We start from the raw sequence: 20,844 nt of genomic DNA, 5'->3' as shown, positions 1-20,844 counted from the left end.
GTTACATATTTACCACATAAACACATATAATCTCACATACATGCATAAAATCATACATAGCATACACATACACATATATCTACACATTTTACTTGTATTCTCCCCCATAAAACTTATGAAAACCGAAAAGAGACGGGTATGAACTCACCTTGAGTTTGTGGGTTTGGTTTTGAAGAAGAATGGAAGAAGTTTGATGCTATTCTCGGCCTAGCAAGCTTCTTGGAGGATTTTTGGCTTATATGTGTTCTAAGAGGCAAGATCACGAATTTTATATGAGTTAAGGGAAGATTTTTAAGGAAATCAAGAAGTTAAAGTATGGATCAAGCAACAACTTACCAAAGATTTGTGATATTAAGAAAAGATCTCCTTGTAGCCCTTGTGATTCTCAAAATTTTGAGGGAAAGTATAAGGATGTTCTTGTGAGTGTTTGAGAGAATTTGGAAGAGTGTGAGTGTGTGTGATGTGTTCTCGACCGAAGAAGAAAAGAGAGGGGAGAAGAGAGAGTGTGAAGTGATAGGTGCTTGGAAGTATGAGATGTTGCATGGATATCCTATGCGTAATTGTGAGGTGGCATGTAGGAAAGTCAAATCTTTTTCCCCCGATTTGTGTAGTTGGGCCGAGAGAAGGAGAAGAAAGAAAAGAAATTGGGCCTTTTTGCGCTTAAGTCCATATTTTGGCCCAATTAGATGATTTTTGGCCCAATTGGTCTTTGGAGAGCGTTCACGGCCCAAAATAAGTCAAGGAATGAGTTTTATGGCCCATTAGGGCTATTTAAATTTGTTATAGCCCAATAAGGCCCATTGAAAATCCTAGTCCAAAGAGTTCTAAGCCCAAAATAGTCAAATTGGAAGCTTATCGGTCCATTAGGCCCAATAAGAAAATCCTAGTCCAAAATGGACTTAAACCGGGATTTCTAAGGTTTCCAATTCTTTGTTGACTATTTGCAGTGCTTGTATAAAGTGTTTGATGGAAGTTTTGTTGTTATTGAATAAGCATCATACATGCTTTCACATTTTTGGTTCACAAATGTTATCATTGTTGTTGTTACAAAGCATCAAAATTCCTAGTTGTGACATCATCCCCCTGTTAGAGGGAATTTCGTCCCGAAATTCTTTTGAAAGCTAGATTTGACAATGCGTGAATAGGTTAGGGTACTTCTTCTTCATTTGGTCTTTACGTTCCCATGTGAACTCTGGTCCACGTCTCGCGTTCCATCGAACTTTCACAATAGGAATGCGACTTTGCTTAGTACGCTTCACCTCCCTGTCCATGATTTCGACTGGTTCCTCGATGAACAGGAGATTCTCATTGATTTCAACTTCTTCAAGTGGAATGACGAGGGTTTCGTCGGATAAACACTTTTTCAAATTGGAAACATGGAACACGGGGTGTACACTGCTGAGTTCAGCGGGTAACTGCAGTCTATAAGCCACTGGACCTATTCGGGCAAGAATCTCGAAGGGTCCAATGTATCGAGGGTTTAGTTTTCCCTGTTTCCCAAAACGAATCACCACTTTTCAAGGAGAGACCTTTAATAACACCCTATCCCTGACTCTAAATTCCAAGGGCTTCCGCCGCTTATCGGTATAGCCCTTTTGTCTGTCTCGTGATGATTGCACTCGGGCCCCGATCTAAATTATCTTCTCGGTCGTATCGCGTATGATCTCTGGTCCCGTTAGTGCATTGTCTGATGTTTGCTCTTTTGCTAACTGAGTGTCTCCTACCTCAGCCCAACATAACGTTGATCTACATTTATGCCCATACAATGCCTCGAAAGGAGCGACTTTGATGCTCGAGTGATAACTGTTGTTGTATGAGAATTCGATCAAAGGCAAGTGGGTATCCCATGACTTTCCAAAGTCTATCATACATGCGCGAAGCATGTCTTCAAGGGTTTGAATGGTTCGTTCGCTTTGACCATCCGTTTGTGGGTGGTAGGCAGTACTCATGTCAAGTTGTGTTCCCATAGCTTTATGAAGTGATTGCCAAAAGCGTGAAGTAAATCTACTATCTCTATCTGAGATGATAGATATGGGCACTCCGTGGAGTCTCACGATTTCCTTGATATAGATCCTCGTCAAACGTTCCATCTTGTATGATTCTTTTATTGGCAGGAAATGAGCGGATTTTGTCAACCTATCGACTATTACCCATATGGTATCCAAACCATCAGTCGACTTGGGTAGTTTGGTCTCAAAATCCATAGTAATCCTTTCCCATTTCCACTCGGGAATTACTGGTTGTTGTAGTAATCCCGAGGGCTTCTGGTATTCCACCTTTACCTTAGCACATGTGAGGCATTTGCTAACGTAAGTGGCAATCTCTGCCTTCATGTTAGGCCCCCAATAATGTTGCTTGACATCCAGGTACATTTTATTTGAACCCGGATGGATAGAGTATCGCGTCTTGTGGGCTTCATTCATGACGACTTCTCTGAATCCCCCAAGTTTAGGGACCCAAATGCGGTTAATGAAGTAATATGTTCCGTCCTCCTTCGCTTCGAAATTCTTTTCCATTCCGCGTAACGCTTCGCTCGTTCTGTCTTCTGCCTTCATGGCATCCGACTGGGCTGCTCAGATTTGCGAGGTCAGGTGGGATTGGATGGTTATGGAGAGAGTCTTCAAACGACGATTCGAGTAATCCTTCTGACTCAAGGCATCAGCTACTACGTTAGCTTTACCTGGGTGGTACTTGATTTCGCACTCGTAATCGTTCAACAATTCAACCCATCTTCGTTGTCTCATGTTTAAGTCCTTTTGATTTAAGATGTGCTGGAGACTCTTGTGGTCGGTGAAAATGGTGCACTTGGTACCATAAAGGTAGTGCCTCCAGATTTTCAAGGCGAAGACCACAGCTCCCAATTCGAGATCATGGGTGGTATAATTTACCTCATGTGTCTTTAGTTGTCGGGACGCATAAGCTATCACCTTCCCACGCTGCATGAGCACGCAACCTAAACCTTGATTCGACGCATCACAGTAAACTACAAAGTCTTCTGTTCCTTCCGGTAGTGATAGTACTGGTGCACTGCAGAGTGCTTGCTTCAGAGTTCGGAATGCAGCTTCTTGCTTATCTGTCCATTCAAAAGGTACGCCCTTTTGCGTAAGCAAGGTAAGTGGCTTGGCTGTTTTGGAGAAGTTCTGAATAAATCTCCTGTAGTAGCCTGCGAGGCCTAAAAATTGGCGAATTTCTATGGGTGTTGTTGGGATCGCCCATCCTTCAATGGCTTTGACCTTAGAAGGATCCACATGTATCCCTTCTTGACTAACAACATGACCTAAAAAGTTCACACTACGGAGCCAAAACTCACACTTAGAGAGTTTTGCGTATAACTTTTCGGTTCGCAGGGTTTCCAGGATTTGTCGGAGATGTCGGCCTTGTTCTTCTTCGCTTCGAGAATAGACGAGGATATCGTTGATGAAAACGATGACAAAGTTGTCAAGGAATGGTCGGCAGATTCGATTCATTAGGTCCATGAATGCGGCAGGGGCATTCGTTAGACCGAAAGGCATTACGACAAATTCATAATGTCCATAACGAGTTCGGAAGGCGGTTTTGGGGATATCCTCCTCCCGGACTTTGAGATGGTGGTATCCAGATCGCAGGTCTATCTTAGAGAAGTAACTTGCTCCTTGGAGTTGGTCAAATAGATCGTCGATTCTCAGAAGTGGATAGCCGTTTTTCATAGTGAGCTTATTAAGTTCCCTATAGTCAATACACATCCTATATGTACCGTCTTTCTTCTTAACAAAGAGGACCGGAGCTCCCCAAGGTGAGAAACTGGGTCGGATGAATCCTTTGTCCAAAAGCTCGCTGAGTTGACTGGACAACTCTTGCATTTCCGCAGGAGCCAATCTGTAGGGTGATTTGGCGATGGGAGTAGCTCCTGGCACTAGATCAATTCGGAATTCGACTTGTCGTTCTGGGGGTATCCCCGGAAGGTCTTCAGGAAATACATCCGGGAAATCGCAAGCCACATGGATGTTTGGAATATTGATCTATTCTTTGGACTTATCCACTATATGAGCTAGAAACGTCAAGTCCTTCTTTCGTAGATACTTCTGTGCCTTAATGCACGAGATAAGACGAAGGTTCGTGTTGGATTTGTCTCCGTATATAATTAGGGTTTCGTGATTTGGGAGGTGAAGGCGAACGGCCTTCTCGTGACACATAATTTCAGCATGGTGGGGGCTTAACCAGTCAATGCCGATAATCACATCAAAACTCCTAATGGAAACAGGCATTAAGTTTATTTGAAAGACGTGATGATTTAAGGTTAGGGTACATCCGATGTAGATTTCCCTAGTGGATTTTGTTTTCCCATTATCCATTTCCACCGTAAAGGTTTCATTAAGCTTCTGGGGTTGTTGTTTTAACAAGTGTTTGAAATTATTACTCACAAAACTTCGTTCTGCCCCGGTATCAAATAGGATGCATGCATAAGTGTGGTTTAGGAGAAACGTACCGGTGACAACAGCGGGATCCTGAACCGCTTCTCCTTGTCCCATGGTCAGCACTCTTCCTGCTCCTCCATTCCCAGGTTGTTGATGTTGGGGCAGTTTCGACGGATATGCCCAGTCTTTCCACATCCATAGAAGGTGGGGCTTGATCCTGCATTATTGCCGCTATTGTTGGTGTTGTTGTTGTTGTTGCGGTTGTTGTTGTTTCCTTGTTGCTGATTTTGGGGAGGATAGGTCCTGCAATACTTTGCCGTGTGACCCTTCCGATTGCAACTGGTACAATGCATCTCTCTGCATTCGCCATTATGATGAAGACTGCACTTGTTGCACTTTGGGAGATTCCCAGAATACTGCCTAGGGGCACTTGGATTAGCTGAAGCTGGGGCATGTGGTGTGGAGGGTACTTGGGTGGTTGCAGCATTGACTGTCACTGTCTGTTGCTTCTTTGACGATTCTGAGCCTTGTCGTCCTTTTCTTTTGTTGTTATTTCCTTTCTTGTTGTCACTCTCTTTCTTGCTCTTAGTTTCCACTGGCTTCTCGCCCTTCTTGTTGTTGTGATCGTATAGTTTCTTGGCCAACCGCTTGGCACTGTCGAATGTTTCAGGGTTTGCCGCTATTACATTTACTTGAATTGGGGAGGTTAATCCCCATATGAATCGTTCGATTTTTTTTCCCTCTGAAGTAATCATGCCAGGGCACAACAATGACAGCTCACTAAACCTTGATATGTATGCATCTATGTCAAAGTTTCGGACGGTGAGATTCCATAACTCTTGCTCCATTTTCTGGATTTCGCCTCGTGGGCAGTACTCGGCCATCAACATTTCTTTCAACTCCGCCCACGACATAGCGTTAGCTACGGGGAGAGTCATGGCCTCTACATGTCCATTCCACCAGGTGAGAGCCTGGTCAACAAATGTGCATGCGGCGAACTTCACTTTCACCTCCTCGGGGCATTCACATATCTCAAATACTGATTCCACCTTTTCCATCCATCTCTTTAGGGTTATCATTCCACCTGTGCCATTAAAGGTTCATGGCTTGGCGTTGGTGAAATCCTTGTAGGAGCATGTCTTGGTAGGTCCTTGATTTATTCCGTTGTTCGAACTTCCAGCTCCTTGTCCATTGACTCCACCATTGTTCCCTTGGTGGATTTGCGCCTTCGCCGCAGTAACCGCAGCAGATACAGCTGCTTGGAATGCAGCTGAGTTGACTTCGGGTGTGGTTGGTCCAGGGTTTCCACGGGTTGGTCGTTGGGGCACGTTTCTGTCATTGAACGGAAAGATGTTGAGTGCCTATTATTTTTTGTGAGATTGTGGTCCTATAAACTAGGTGTATGGTGTATACTTAAGTGGTTCCGCATGTTAACATACAATCATGGATACATAACACATAACAGATAACAACATCACAATAGAACACATAAAATTTTCCATTAATATTATCCGCAATTTGTTACATGAAAATTTGCTCGAAAGAGCACACATAAGAGGTGCAAGTTCGGCAGCGTAATGGCTCTATGAGTAGTCTAATCACTTAAACATATAGTTGATGGTACATAGCATAGGTCACATAAGCATAACACTATGGATAGATATGACTAGTCCTAGTCGTGGTGGGATGCGCCAGGGGGTGGTGCTGAAGAAGTGGACGCTCCCTGAAGGCGAGCCACCTGTCGTTCCGCGTCTCGGAGGCGAGTCTCCCATCTCACCTGTCTCATGTGGAACTCTCGGATAGCCTTTCGCGTCTCCTGTTCTGCACGCTCTACTCTAGTCCACATCTGGTGCATCTGATCAGCGGTGCTCTGAGCTAGGTCCCCAGTGTTCCGCAGTCGTCTCACTATGACCGGAAGTGCGCGATCAGCTGGTCCTCCCTCCCTCAAGTCGTAGAACTCGCGTGACATGCCAAATGGAGGTCGATGTCCCTACTGTCTGCTCCACCTCCAAAGGTCGATACCCCAGGGGGTGTAGGGCCAGTCGGGCCCATTCGGTGAGCTGGCACCCTAGTCGGGTAAGGGGGGTTGATGACTTCGGACTCTGTGTCTGAATCATCATCATTGCTAGGTTCCTCCTCGAAGTCCTCTTCGGCTTCTTCTTCTTCCAGGACCTCCACTGGCTCGGCAGGTCCGCCCTCGACTTCCGCCTCAGGTTCCTCTTCAGACCCTTCCTAAGGGTCTTCTTCAGGTTCCTGCTCCAACCATCCGTTATTTCCCTGATTAGGGAAATACGGATCTCCGGGGTGATGGAAGCCGGCCATACTGTCTGCGAGAGTATATAAACGTACTAACATTATTCCTAAGATGTTTTAGTTATTATGTATTTTGAGTTGATGTTCTTTTCTTGGTAACAAGGGGTATGTTTTTAGGTTTACCGTCCATCGAGGTTTTCACCGGGGTATGTAATAGTTGTACTTCGGAGAAAATGTAGTTGATCAGGCTACATCCACCCCTTAATACAACTAAGAACAGTCCCGACTTAACCAGGATGTCAATATTATTTTATTTGGTTTGGTATTATGTTCTTTTTCCTATATCGCACAAGTAAAGATGTTTTATCGTTGTGTTTTATTTTTTTTGTTCAGAGTTGTTTTAGTCCCTCTTTGGTTTATAGTTGCATATCAATGTGTGGTTAGATATACCAGTTCACTATAAACAGAGCTCTGATACCAACCTGTCACACCCCCGAAACCAGACAGCGAAAACGTCCGAGGGCTCGCGTCACTTAAATTGAATATCATCACAATGAATATACATGAATCATAACGTAAACATCACCATGCATCAATACATTACAACTGATATTGTTCACATCCAGTACATTGTTTTAAATATTACACATCCATAACGTAAATTGTTTGAGAGTTTTCAAAACATAACATCCTAACATACTTGGTATTACCCTTCAGCTTACCTGTTACCTGAGAATACAAGTTATTTTGAAAAACGTCAACATATGACATGTTGGTGAGTTCATAAGCTGGGTTGTGATAAAAATGATTTGTGTTGTTTATAAAAACCCAGAAAATCCGATATTTTCTGAAAAGACAATTGTTTACCAAAGTGTAAAGATCCATAAGTTGATGCATGAATGATTTCAAAACGTGTATAAAAGGGAGTTTTATATTATAGTCATAGAAAAATACAAGTGAGTGATGTTGATTTCCTCGAAAAACCCGTTGTTTTCCGAATACATAAAAATGTAATTGTTTTTCACATTGCTATACCGCCACAACGAATGATTTTGATTACTCTTCCTTGATTACTCGGATGGTATTGGATTAATTAATTCCGTGAGTCGTTATAACCATGCATGATAATGACTAGTTATAACTACAGACTACGAACGACCCTTAGAGGTGTCGCCCGTTATTACTCACTTAATCCAAACAACATTGATTACTATTGATTAACGACCTGAATTTGTTTACTTTGATTACACATAAGCCTAACAAACGAGGTGAAGAGGAATACAAAGTCCTGCTACTTTCGTGAGTTATTTTAGGCTGTTGGGTATACGAAGGACACGTTGGCCCATTTCGCATTTGATTACTTGGACCTTACTAGCAATGCTAATGGGTCACTATGGCCCAATAGCACTTGAAAGCCATTGAGGGTCCCTTTAATATGAAATTGGGCCATAGAAGGAAATTGGGTCATAGAAGGCCCAATAACATTTACTATTATTATCCCTTGGGCCCAAAATCATGTTAATGGATCACAAAGGCCCAACAAGCATGATTGGAGCTTTCAAGCCCAAAGTTTTGAATGTTTACTTGTTTTAGGTATTGTATAATTGTTGGAAGGTTTGATTGAACGATTGATATTTTTGGATTGGCACGAGGCCGTTCGATTGTTTATAACGATTTTTCGAATTATACATATATTCCATTTCTCATTTTCATGAGTTGTAGTTTTTGGTATTTTTGACTCAAAAATCTTAATAGTGAAACAATTGATTCAAAATATTGGTTTGACCTATTCCGCCTTTCTTTAACAAAAATGACAATTTTAGTCCCTTATATATAAAAAAAAGGACATTTTAGCCCTTAAACCATTTTTTGACACATTTGACCCATAAACTTGTTCAAGTGATATTTTTAGCTCAAAACTTATTCTTTGGCAGTTTCAACCCTTCCAGAAAAGTGTTTTTTGGTTAAAGTCCAAACTTTTTGCAACTTTTACAATTTTGGCCCAAAATCCAAAAACTTTACATTTTTGATCCTTTTTGGAAAAGAAAAGCATTTTAACCCTTGAAATAGTTTTGTTTAACTTTTTATCCCCTGTTTTGAGGAATTTATCATTTCAGCCCCTTGAAAATCATGTTTTTCGCAATTTTGGGCTTAATGGGCCGAAAAGCCCAAAATTTGGCCCATTAAGCTACAATTTACATTTCAAGTCCCTTGAAAAGCATAGTATTCATAAAAACATTTATTTTAACTGTTTTGTCTCTTTTGACCCTTAAGAAAACCGTGAAGGGCAATTTTTAACCCAACTTTTGTTTATTTGACAATTTAAGCCCAAAAATTGGTTTTATGTTGAAATATGTTTATCATAAACTTAGAGGGTAATATTCTTGACTTGTTTAGTGTAATATTTCATAGATCATGTTTGTTTTCCTTATTATGCCATAGATTTCGTGATTTCTTCCCTTTTGTTACATATTTACCACATAAACACATATAATCTCACATACATGCATAAAATGATACATAGCATACACATACACATAGATCTACACATTTTACTTGTATTCTCCCCCATAAAACTTCTGAAAACCGAAAAGAGAGGGGTATGAACTCACCTTGAGTATGTGGGTTGGGTTTTGAAGAAGAATGGAAGAAGTTTGATGCTATTCTCGGCCTAGCAAGCTTCTTGGAGGATTTTTGGCTTAGATGTGTTCTAAGAGGCAAGATCACGAATTTTGTATGAGTTAAGGGAAGATTTTTAAGGAAATCAAGAAGTTAAAGTATGGATCAAGCAATAACTTACCAAAGATTTGTGATATTAAGAAAAGATCTCCTTGTAGCCCTTGTGATTCTCGAAATTTTGAGGGAAAGTATAAGGATGTTCTTGTGAGTGTTTGAGAGAATTTGGAAGAGTGTGAGTGTGTGTGATGTGTTATCGGCCGAAGAAGAAAAGAGAGGGGATAAGAGAGAGTGTGAAGTGGTAGGTGCTTGGAAGTATGAGATGTTGCATGGATATCCTATGTGTAATTGTGAGGTGGCATGTAGGAAAGTCAACTCTTTTCCCCCCATTTGTGTATTTGCGCCGAGAGAAGGAGAAGAAAGAAAAGGAATTGGGCCTTTTTGTGCTTAAGTCCATATTTTGGCCCAATTGGTCTTTGGAGAGCGTTCACGGCCCAAAATAAGTCAAGGAATGAGTTTTATGGCCCATTAGGGCTATTTAAATTTGTTATGGCCCAATAAGGCCCATTGAATATATCCTTGTTCATTTTAGGCTTATAAGGCCCAAAATATTAAGTTTCATGCATATGGGTCCAATTAGGGTCCCTTTAAGAGTTCTATGCCCAAAATAGTCAAATTGGAAGTTTATCGGTCCATTAGGCCCAATAAGAAAATCCTAGTCCAAAATGGACTTAAACCGGGATTTCTAGGGTTTCCAATTCTTTGTTGACTATTTGCAGTGCTTGTATAAAGTGTTTGATGGAAGTTTTGTTGTTATTGAATAAGCATCATACATGCTTTCACATTTTTGGTTCACAAATGTTATCATTGTTGTTGTTACAAAGCATCAAAATTCCTAGTTGTGACATCATCCCCCTGTTAGAGGGAATTTCGTCCCGAAATTTTTTTGAAAGCTAGATTTGAGAATGCGAGAATAGGTTAGGGTACTTCTTCTTCATTTGGTCTTCACATTCCCATGTGAACTCTGGTCCACGTCTCGCGTTCCATCGAACTTTCACAATTGGAATGCGACTTTGCTTAGTACGCTTCACCTTCCTGTCCATGATTTCGACTGGTTCCTCGATGAACAGGAGATTCTCGTTGATTTCAACTTCTTCAAGTGGAATGACGAGGGTTTCGTCGGATAAACTTTTTCAAATCGGAAACATGGAACACGGGGTGTACACTGCTGAGTTCAGCGGGTAACTACAGTCTATAAGCCACTGGACCTATTCGGGCAAGAATCTCGAAGGGTCCAATGTATCGAGGGTTTAGTTTTCCCTGTTTCCCAAAACAAATCACCCCTTTCCAAGGAGAGACCTTTAATAACACCCTATCCCCAACTCTAAATTCCAAGGGCTTCCGCCACTTATCGGCGTAGCCCTTTTGTCTGTCTCGTGATGATTGCAGTGTAGCCCTGATCTGAATTATCTTCTCGGTCGTCTCGTGTATGATCTCTGGTCCCGTTAGTGCATTGTCTGATGTTTGCTCTTTTGCTAACTGAGTGTCTGCTACCTCAGCCCAACATAACGTTGATCTACATTTACGCCCATACAATGCCTCGAAAGGAGCGACTTTGATGCTCGAGTATTAAATGTTGTTGTATGAGAATTCGATCAAAGGCAAGTGGGTATCCCATGACTTTCCAAAGTCTATCACACATGCACGAAGCATGTCTTCAAGGGTTTGAATGGTTCGTTTGCTTTGACCATCCGTTTGTGGGTGGTAGGCAGTGCTCATGTCAAGTTGTGTTCCCATAGCTTTCTGAAGTGATTGCCAAAAGCGTGAAGTAAACCTACTATCTCTATCTGAGATGATAGATATGGGCACTCCGTGGAGTCTCACGATTTCCTTGATATAGATCCTCGTCAAACGTTCCATCTTGTATCATTCTTTTATTGGCAGGAAATGAGCGGATTTTGTCAACCTATCGACTATTACCCATATGGTATCCAAACCATCAGTCGACTTGGGTAGTTTGGTCACAAAATCCATAGTAATCCTTTCCCATTTCCACTCAATAATTACTGGTTGCTGTAGTAATCCCGAGGGCTTCCGGTATTCCACCTTTACCTTAGCACATGTGAGGCATTTGCTAACGTAAGTGGCAATCTCTGCCTTCATGTTAGGCCACCAATAATGTTGCTTGACATCCAGGTACATTTTATCTGAACCCAGATGGATGGAGTATCACGTCTTGTGGGCTTCATTCATGACTACTTCTCTGAATCCCCCAAGTTTAGGGGCCCAAATGCGGTTCATGAAGTAATTGTTGGATAAAGTGTCTAAGCCCATAACTATTTCTGGTATGTACTTGACCCGACCCGGCATGGTCCATTTGGGTTGCATGACACCATGCAATTGGATAAACTAAAATGAGAGAAATAACACTTATGGTTTATTAATATATTAAAAGTTCTAATATATTAATAATATTATTTAATTAGTTTGATCAAGAATTAATTTAGAATTAATTAAGTGATCAAAAGATAACTAATTAAATATATGGGTAGATTATGTAAATCTTCCATATCTTATATAGTGGGCTAAGAGGCTCCATGGATTATCAAGTTGGGTTCCACCCATAGGATGCTCCATGGGAGTTACAAACCCATGGGTCATGGAAATGAAGAGTCATGACACATTAGGGTTTACATGGTGTAACCCTAGATGTGTCAACACTATATAAGAAACCCATTCTCCACCAAAATTGGCTACACATAAGAAACAAGAGGGCTAGAGCCGATTTTGCAAGTGTAAGATTCTCTCAAAGTTTAGTCCTTTGCATTTGGTGTTGTGTGAAGCATTTGAGGCATCGCACTTGGGGTGCTAGGCTCACAAGGTTTCAAGGATCATAATCAACAACAAGGTAAGTTATTCTATTTTTCATTCAAGTTAAAAATGTTCCCCATGTATGCTAGATAGGAATATAACCTTGGAATTCAACTTTGCATGATTATTAGACAAACATAGATCCAAGGTTATTAGGGTTGTATGTACACTTAGGAAGTGTTAAAATGCTCAAAACCCATCAGTGGTATCAGAGCCTAGGTTTGTTTGTTTTTTTTTTTGTGTGCAAACAGCTTGAAAAAAAATCGTTTTTCTGTTTTCTGCTCGTATGAAAGTTTGCACATTTGTTGCTGGAAATGGACTAGAAACATTACCCTAAAATGTTTTGATGTTTTAAAGCTTGTTTTAGATGGTGTAATGTTTATGCTAATCCATTTACAATGGCAATTATTAAAATTACAAGTTTTTTTAAGTGTAATTTTTTTATTCTTGAAAGTGTTCATATTCATGTTCTTGAACTTATGAAGATTAGATGATAATAGGAATTGTTTGTAACCTTCACGGTAGTTTAATTCATGATCATAATGTGTTTTAATGGAGTCCATAACTTGTCCTCAAGTTATGGAAAACCAAAAGTCTCACTTTTATTAAAGCCATTAAAAGAACACAAGAGTTATAAAAAATGAAGAGTCTTCATTTTTATTACTCAATTAATTCATAAGTTATAAGAAATAAAAAGTTTTGGAAGTTTATAAAACTTGCCCTCAAGTTTTGGAACATGTAAAGTCTTGATTAAAACTTTAGTTCCAACCCTTAGAATTTTAAAAGTTAAAATTCAACCCTTATACATTATAATATTATAAGTTACTAATATATATATGTATAACGTCAAGTCGTCTTACCGCTAGTACGCCTCATTCACGAAGCCCGTCTATAAGGGGGGTATAAGGTTGTTGCCTATAAAATGGCAACTTAATGGGTGTCCACTCTCACCCACCGCTTCCTTGATCGGTGGAGGGTCGTTAGCCGAACGGGTAAGACAAGGACTTATAAATTCTCATTAAAAGTATGATGAATATTATAAAGTAACTAAATGCTTTTATTAAATTCCCAATCTTAGTTACTTTAGGAAAATGTGAATAAGGTGCTAATCCATGAAATTACACTTTACACTTTGTTTAAGTCGTTGGTGGAGCGTGTGTGGTTAACCGGCACACTAACTTTGACTTAATAAGGTAGGTAAAGGGTGACTTAAGGTTTACCATAGCATCGGTGGAGCGTGTGTGGTTTACCGGCACATCGATTGAGTGATAAACCTTGAGGGTACCAAGTGATTTGCATGGTTACTTCACACCTCGTTTTGTGATCCTCGGTATCCCAGTCACAAAACTTGGAGGCACACTCGAGATTGAAACATGCATTTGAAAAGTTCATTGAATCTCAAAAGAATCTAGCAATTTCTAAGAACCAACTAAAAACCGAATATTTATATTTCGTTTTTCATGGTGGAAATTGGTGAATCGTCATTCACCTACCTTTCAAATATGTTATAGCTTGGATTACGGCATACCTCTTCTAAGCTATAATATATTGTGATTGGATCCTAGCCTTAATATTACATTTGGGTGTTTTATTAAGGACTCTCTTAATATCTAAACTAATCTTGTCCTCTTCTTTCAGATGTCTTCAAACAATGCTGCTTCTGGCTCTAATCCTAATGGCTCCTTTACCCTTATGAACTTGTGTGGGAAAGTCACTTTTGATGGATCCAACTTCAATGAATGGATCAGAAACATCAGGATGATTACCCGCTACGACGACAAAGAATATGTCCTTGACAAGGAGCTTAAGGAGATTGATGAGACCACTGCAACTCCCCAGGAGATCGCTGACTTCCGGGCACATGAAAGGGATGCTACAAAAGTGGCATGCATCATGTTGGCCACCATGACAGCGAAACTCCAAAAGTCCTGTGAGGACTTCTACCCTTTTGAAATGCACCAACATCTGATGGAAAGATACCATCAAAGTGCACGACAAGAGAGGTATGAAATCATATGCTCTATCATAACAACCATGATGAAGGACAGGGAATCCGTCACGAGCCACATGCAGAAAATGCAAAGGTATGTGGATCGGTTGCTGAAGCCTAATGTGAACTTCCCTGGGGAGCTTGCAATAGATATCATTTTGCACTCCTTACCATCGTGCTATGATCAATTCCGCATGACATATCACATGAATAAGGAAGAGGTCACACTCAGCAAACTTTAGGGGCTCCTCAAGACCGCAGCAACAGGTCTTAAGGGTAAGTCGGTTGTTAACACTCCTACTCCAAACTCCGCCCCGGTTTTGGCAATAGGGAAAGGTAGAGGGAAGAAGAGGAAGAGCTCTTCGAAGGGTACCAAGGCTAGGACCCTTGATGGCTCTTCTTCAAGTGGAACCAAGAAAGGTTTTGTCACTCCTTCTTCTGACCTTAAAGAGGCTGAATGCTTCTATTGCCATGAAAAGTCACATTGGAAGCGGAACTGCCCAAAGTACCAGCAAGATGTGAAGGATGGGAAAGTTAAACCCAACCATGCAGGTATTTACACTATCTTATCTAATAACTCACCCCATTCTAACTCTTGGGTCCTTGATACCGGTTGTGGTATTCATATATGTTCTGATTTGCAGGGACTAAGAAGAAGTGAGAATGTGGAGCATAGAAGAATAAACTTAATCATGGGGAATAGGAAAGCTTTACCTGTCACCAAGATTGGAGTTTATACTTTATCGCTAAGTAGTGGGTTTAGTTTAGATTTGAATAAATGTTGTTATTCGCCAGAAATGGCAAGAAATATTATTTCCTTTCATGCATTGTATAAACAAGGTTTCACCTTTTCATTTGATAATGAAGTTGGTTCGATTAATGCTTTCTTTAATAATGTTTTCTTTATTTTAAAGCATTACCTTGTGATGGTGTGTATGAAACTGTATCTGTGGTTGATAACTTAGGAAATAATGTATTGTGTATTGATTCTGTTAATGATAATAACTTGGATAAAGCATCATTATGGCATTGTCGTCTTGGACATATAAGCAAGAAACGCATAGGCCAACTCCAAAAGGATGGAGTATTGAAGTCATTTGACCTAAAGTCAGATGATAGTTGCGAATCATGCTTACTTGGAAGAATGACAAAGTCACCCTTCACAGGTTCTTGTGAGAGGGGTGAAGGTTTGTTGGATCTTATACACACGGATGTGTGTGGGCCCTTCAAACATGCCATAAGGGATGCTAATCGTTATTATTTGACTTTTACTGGTGATTACAGTAGATATGGATATGTCTACTTAATCAAGCATAAGTCAGAGACTTTTGAGAGGTTTAAAGAGTTTAAACAGGAAGTCGAGAATCAATTGGGCAGGAACATTAAGATGCTTCGATCCGATCGAGGTGGTGAGTATCTTAGTTCAGAGTTCCTCGACTATCTTAGGGAATGTGGGATTGTCTCACAATTGACACCTCCCCGCAGTTGAATGGTGTAGCTGAGAGGCGTAATCGAATCTTGTTGGATATGGTTCGTTCCATGATGAGTCGAGCTTCGCTACCAATCTCATTTTGGGGGTATGCCTTAGAGACAGCCGCCCATATCCTTAATCTAGTTCCCACAAAGAAAGTTGCCAAAACTCCTCATGAGATGTGGACTGGTAAAGTACCCAAACTAGACCACATTAAGATTTGGGGTTGCGAGGCTTTCGTGAGACGCGAGACTCATGATAAGCTCGAACCTCGAAGTGAGAGGTGTATTTTCATCGGCTACCCACAGAAATCCTTTGGTTACCTCTTCTACAGACCTAGTGAGAATGTGGTCTTTGTAGCTAGGAGGGCTTTCTTTCGAGAGAGAGAGTTCATAAGCCAAGGAGACAGTGGGAGGCAAGTTGACCTTGAAGAAATTCAAGAGTCAAGTGGTGAAGGAACTTCAAACCCTAGCACTCAACTTGAGGAGGAAACTCCTGTTGAGCCAATTGACAAGTCTGTACCTCTGAGGCGTTCCACAAGGGTTAGGAATGCACCTGAGCATTACTATGGATTCCATATTACTGCGGAAGGTGATACACTTATCAGTGATGAGACACTGATAGGTCTGGATGAACCTAACAGTTACGCGGAAGCCATGGCAGGCCCTGAGTCAACCAAGTGGAAAGAGGCAATGGACATCGAGATACAGTCCATGTATGACAATCAAGTTTGGAACTTGGTTGAGAATGTACCAGGTCGTAAGACTATAGGGTGCAAATGGATCTTCAAGAAGAAGACCGACATGGATGGTAATGTACACACTTATAAGGCACGACTGGTTCCAAAGGGTTTCTCACAAACTCCGGGAGTTGATTATGATGAGACCTTTTCTCCAGTGGCCAAGATTAAGTCTATTAGGGTTTTGTTAGCCATAGCTGCATTTCATGACTATGAAATATGGCAAATGGATGTCAAAACCGCTTTCCTTAATGGAAAGTTGGCTGAGGATGTTTACAGGAGTCAGCCAGAGGGTTTTGTCAATACAGAGTACCCTAATAAAGTGTGTAAGCTTGAGAAATCCATTTATGGGTTAAAGTAAGCACCTCGCAGATGGAATCTTTGCTTTAATGAGAAAGTCAAAGAATTTGGCTTTTCTAGGAGTGAAGATGAATCTTGTGTATATGTCAAGGCTAGTGGGAGTATAGTTAGCTTTTTGGTATTGTATGTGGATGACATACTACTCATAGGAAATGACATCCCAACTCTGCAGGAAGTTAAGTCCTGGCTTGGGAAGTGTTTCTCTATGAAGGACCTAGGAGAAGCTGCCTATATTCTAGGGATAAGGATCTTGAGAGACCGGAGTAAAAGACTAATTGGACTTAGTCAGAGTACCTACTTGGATAAGGTGCCGAAGAGATTCGGCATGCAGGACTCCAAGAAAGGAGAGTTACCCATCCAGAGTAACGCCAGATTGAGTAAGACACAAAGCCCTAGTACTGAGGCTGAGATAGCAGAAATGAGTCGAATACCTTATGCTTCGGCTGTAGGATCGATCATGTATGCTATGACGTGTACTCGACCTGATGTAGCCTTTTCTTTGAGCATGGTTAGCAAATATCAGGGGAACCCTGGCAAGGCACACTGGACTGCGGTAAAGAATATCCTCAAGTACCTACGGAGGACTAAGGACTGGGTCCTTACCCTCAGTGGGAGTGAAGACTTGAGAGTTGTAGGGTATAGTGATGCTAGCTTTCAGACTGATAGGGATAATTTCCGCTCTCAGTCAGGCTGGGTCTTTACCTTAAATGGAGGAGCAATTTCTTGGAAGAGTTCCAAGCAAGAGACAGTGGCTGATTCAACTTGCGAATCAGAGTATATAGCAGCTAGCGAGGCATCAAAGGAGGCGATATGGCTGAAGAACTTCATTGGATACCTTGGAGTTGTACCAGCTATTAAAGAGCCAATGGAAATTTTCTGTGATAGTGAAAGTGCAGTTGCCTTAGCCAAGGAACCAAGGGATCACGGGAGATCCAGACACATCGACAGAAAATACCATTTCATCAGACATCGAATAGAAGATGGACTCCTCGTGGCAAAGAGGGTATCATCGGATGAGAATCCAGCAGATCCCCTCACGAAGGGACTGACTCGGGTTAAGCATCTCCAGCATGCTCGGAGCATAGGGCTGAAGGATGATATTAGATTTAGTAGTTAGATAACCTTGAAATTTGTAAAGTGTAATTGACATTAGATGATGAATGAAAGGTGTTTTATTTATGAGTAAAGTGTTGCTATCTCTTGTCGATCGTTTACTATATTTCTTTTGCATGTTTTGACTTCCAGAATAATTATGTTTGGTATATCATATTATTCGAAACTCCACAGTCGGTCATATGTCGGAAGTAGGTATGAATCAAGACTGTCATGATTTGTTGCAGAGGTCTAAGTTGTTGGACATGGCTACAACACTCATGAGTGCTCATAAGTTTTGAGCATTGGACTCAACCCACGCTCACTGAAATCACTTCATGGAATTTATCTCGAGTGATCGTGAGACGATAATATCATATAAGTCTTCAAACCTAGAGATATGATTTGTTACTTATGAGTTGGTTATGCATTGATTGTACATTAACGCATTGGTAACTCGATGTTATAAAACGTGCTTTTGTGTATAATTCAATGAGTGGTAGAACAAACATATGAGTCGAAGTTTATCTGTTCCTTCTTGGATTAGAAGCTGATATCTGGGCCCCTCGATGATTTTGTTTTGACCTATGTACTGGGCCCGGTCAGAACTAAGTTGATGTGTTCAATTAAGTTCTTTGTCAAACAAATCGGAAATCGGGAAACAAACTGCTGGACAATAAGTAAGACATTGTTCCATGTATTTCTCCGGCTGATATCTAGAATAGAGGATTATATGATCACTTATCTTAAATGGCGTATCATCATCTTCTCAGTTCCGAGAGACCTTGAAAGAGCTACGATTGCCGATCGATTCCTGAAGTATTGCAGTTATAGTTATTAGACTTATCCAAGTGGGAGACTGTTGGATAAGGTGTCTAAGTCCATAACTATTTCTGGTATGTACTTGACCCGACCCGGCATGGTCCATTTGGGTTGCATGGCACCATGCAATTGGATAAACTAAAATGAGAGAAATAACACTTATGGTTTATTAATATATTAAAAGTTCTAATATATTAATAATATTATTTAATTAGTTTGATCAAGAATTAATTTAGAATTAATTAAGTGATCAAAGGATAACTAATTAAATATATGGGTAGATTATGTAAATCTTCCATATGTTATATAGTGGGCTAAGAGGCTCCATGGATTATCAAGTTGGGTTCCACCCATAGGATGCTCCATGGATGCTCCATGGGAGTTACAAACTCATGGGTCATGGAAATGAAGAGTCATGACACATTAGGGTTTACATGGTGTAACCCTAGATGTGTCAACACTATATAAGAAACCCATTCTCCACCAAAATTGGCTACACATAAGAAACAAGAGGGCTAGAGCCGATTTTGCAAGTGTAAGATTCTCTCAAAGTTTAGTCCTTTGCATTTGGTGTTGTGTGAAGCATTTGAGGCATCACACTTGGGGTGCTAGGCTCACAAGGTTTCAGGGATCATAATCAACAACAAGGTAAGTTATTCTATCTTTCATTCAAGTTAAAAATGTTCCCCATGTATGCTAGATAGAAATATAACCTTGGAATTCAACTTTGCATGATTATTAGACAAACATAGATCCAAGGTTATTAGGGTTGTATGTACACTTAGGAAGTGTTAGAATGCTCAAAACCCATCAGTAATATGTTCCGTCCTCCTTCGCTTCGAAATTCATTTCCATTCCGCGTAATGCTTCGCTCGTTCTGTCTTCTGCCTTCATGGCATCCGACTGGGCTGCTCTGATTTGCGAGGTCAGGTGGGATTGGATGGTTATGGAGAGAGTCTTCAAACCACGATTCGAGTAATCCTTCCGACTCAAGGCATCAGGTACTACGTTATCTTTACCTGGGTGGTACTTGATTTCGCACTCGTAATCGTTCGGCAATTCAACCCATCTTCGTTGTCTCATGTTTAAGTCCTTTTGATTTAAGATGTGCTGGAGACTCTTGTGGTCGGTGAAAATGGTGCACTTGGTACCATAAAGGTAGTGCCTCCAGATTTTCAAGGCGAAGACCACAGCTCCCAATTCGAGATCATGGGTGGTATAATTTACCTCATGTGTCTTTAGTTGTCGGGACGCATAAGCTATCACCTTCCCACGCTGCATGAGCACGCAGCCTAAACCTTGATTCGACGCATCACAATATACTACAAAGTCTTCTGTTCCTTCCGGTAGTGATAGTACTGGTGCATTGCTGAGTGTTTGCTTTAGAGTTCGGAATGCAGCTTCTTGCTTATCTGTCCATTCAAAAGGTATGCCCTTTTGCGTAAGAAAGGTAAGTGGCTTGGCTGTTTTGGAGAAGTTCTGAATAAATCTCCTGTAGTAGCTTGCAAGGCCTAAAAATTGGCGAATGTCTGTGGGTGTTGTTGGGATCGTCCATCCTTCAATGGCTTTGACCTTAGAAGGATCAACATGTATCCCTTCTTGACTAACAACATGACCTAAAAAGTTCACACTACGGAGCCAAAACTCACACTTAGAGAGTTTTCCGTATAACTTTTCGGTTCGCAGGGTTTCCAGGATTTGTCGGAGATGTCGGCCGTGTTCTTCTTCGCTTCGAGAATAGACGAGGATATCGTCGATGAAAACGATGACAAAGTTGTCAAGGAATGGTCGGCAGATTCGATTCATTAGGTCCATGAATGCGGCAGGGGCATTCGTTAGACCGAAAGGCATTACGACAAATTCATAATGTCCATAACGAGTTCGGAAGGCGGTTTTGGGGATATCCTCCTCCCGGACTTTGAGCTGGTGGTATCCGGATCGCATGTCTATCTTAGAGAAGTTACTTGCTCCTTGGAGTTGGTCAAATAGATCGTCGATTCTCGGAAGTGGATAGCGGTTTTTGATAGTGAGCTTATTAAGTTCCCTGTAGTCAATACACATCCTAAATGTACCGTCTTTCTTCGCTGAGTTGACTGGACAACTCTTGCATTTCCGCAGGAGCCAATCTGTAGGGTGATTTGGCGATGGGAGTAGCTCCTGGCACTAGATCAATTCG

This window comes from Lactuca virosa, chromosome 3, assembly GCF_052849685.1.
Source record: "Lactuca virosa cultivar CGN04683 chromosome 3, Lactuca_virosa_CGN04683_v6, whole genome shotgun sequence".
Classification (NCBI taxonomy): Eukaryota; Viridiplantae; Streptophyta; class Magnoliopsida; order Asterales; family Asteraceae; genus Lactuca; species Lactuca virosa.
Note: the sequence above shows the minus strand (reverse complement) of the source record.